Consider the following 1,676-nt stretch of genomic DNA (forward strand, 5'->3'; position numbering starts at 1 on the left):
CCCGCCGACGCCTAGCCCGCCTCCGCCGCCGCCTAGCCCGCCGCCGCCGCCGCCTAGCCCGCCGACGCCTAGCCCGCCGACGCCTAGCACGCCGCCGCCGCCGCCTAGCCCGCCGACGCCTAGCCCGCCGACGCCGTCGCCTAGCCCGCCGAAGCCTAGCCCGCCGACGCCTAGCCCGCCTCCGCCGCCGCCTAGCCCACCGACGCCTAGCCCGCCGACGCCTAGGACGCCGCCGCCGCCGCCTAGCCCGCCGACGCCTAGCCCGCCGACGCCGCCGCCTAGCCCGCCGAAGCCTAGCCCGCCGACGCCTAGCCCGCCTCCGCCGCCGCCTAGCCCGCCGCCGCCTAGCCCGCCTCCGCCGCCTAGACCGCCGCCTAGACCGCCGCCGCCTAGCCCGCCTCCGCCGCCTAGCCCGCCGCCGCCGCCGCCTAGCCCCCCTCCTCCTCCTCCTCCTCCTCCTCCTCCTCCTCCTCCTCCTCCTCCTCCTCGTCCTCCGCCGGTTTCGTGCCGGGATCCCATGGTCCTTGGGGTTGACCAGATGTCCCGTCGCACTTAGTCTCTGCGGGGCTGGCCCTATCGATGCTATGGAGGGGGATCACCGCCAGGGGGCGCTGCGGTTGCGGGCTTCTCGACTCCCTCTCCTTCCCCACCCCTCCGCTCGCCCGCTCCTCCTTTCTTTACTCCCTATCGCCCCGCCCCCTTTTTTCTCCACACACACGCAATTATCACGCTCACGAACTATCCCGGGACCTGGCGTGACTTTCATCGCAATCTCCCCCCCCCCCCCCGGACACACACACATAGAGACACACCCTCCCGGCAGGGAGCACCCTGAGTGGTCGTGCAGATGTCGCTGCTGCATGCGGCCTCCGCATGGGTTCGCTGGTTGACCAGATGTCTGGTCCTTGGGTGGTTGACCGGATGTCTGGTCTGTGGTTGTCATCCTGACAGGGAGGCTTTGGGACGGATTTGGTCTCTCTGGCCTCGCTGCCCCTAGGGGTCACCCTGCGATCGGTATTCTTCTCGCGTGGGGCGAGGGGGCGCTCCGGAGCATTCCTCTCCTCTCGGAGTTTCTGTCTGCAGTCTCTCGACTTGCTCTCACTCCCCTACCCTGCTGTGTGACTTTCTTTTTGGTCCTTTCATTTTATCTATTCTCTCTTTGCCTTTTCCTGCCCGCCTTTCCGCTCCCCCCCCCCCCCGGATTCATGGTTTCACGTCACGCGGGTGACGTGCCGACACACCAGGAGGCCCTTCTCACACGTGCGCGTGAACACGCAATCAACACGTTTATGAACTAGAAAGGGATCTGGTGTGACTTTGCTATTATTTCCCCTCCCCTCCTCCCCGCGCTGAGAATGAGTTTCCCCGGGCTCGTGTGCCCGCCTGGGAATCGGCTGCAGACGCCATGGCCCCGGGTCGACCACATGTTGCCCTGGGGTCCACCAGATGTCTCTGGCGAATTGGGGCCCTAGGGTGCTTGTGACGGTGTGGTCACTAGGTGTCGCTCTGGGCTCAGTATTCTTCCTTCTCGCTGTGACTTTGGTCTCTTTTTTTCGAAATTTCTTTCTTTCTTCCTCTTTTGCCCTGTTTCCATTTTCCCTTCTTAATCTCTTTCTCTCTTTTTGTTGCTTTTTTTCCACGGCAGATGGGTGATGTGTGTGTGGAGGAAACGCGGC

At 64.9% G+C, this 1,676-nt stretch overlaps 1 pseudogene; it reads right to left on the reverse strand.

The window, feature by feature from the left end:
• Nucleotides 1-1,214: 1,214 nt before the first annotated feature.
• LOC138380609 (small nucleolar RNA U13) lies at nucleotides 1,215-1,306 on the reverse strand (annotated as a pseudogene).
• Between the last annotated feature and the right edge of the window lie 370 nt (nucleotides 1,307-1,676).

This window comes from Eulemur rufifrons, unplaced genomic scaffold (genome assembly GCF_041146395.1).
Source record: "Eulemur rufifrons isolate Redbay unplaced genomic scaffold, OSU_ERuf_1 scaffold_581, whole genome shotgun sequence".
In the NCBI taxonomy this organism is placed as follows: Eukaryota; Metazoa; Chordata; class Mammalia; order Primates; family Lemuridae; genus Eulemur; species Eulemur rufifrons.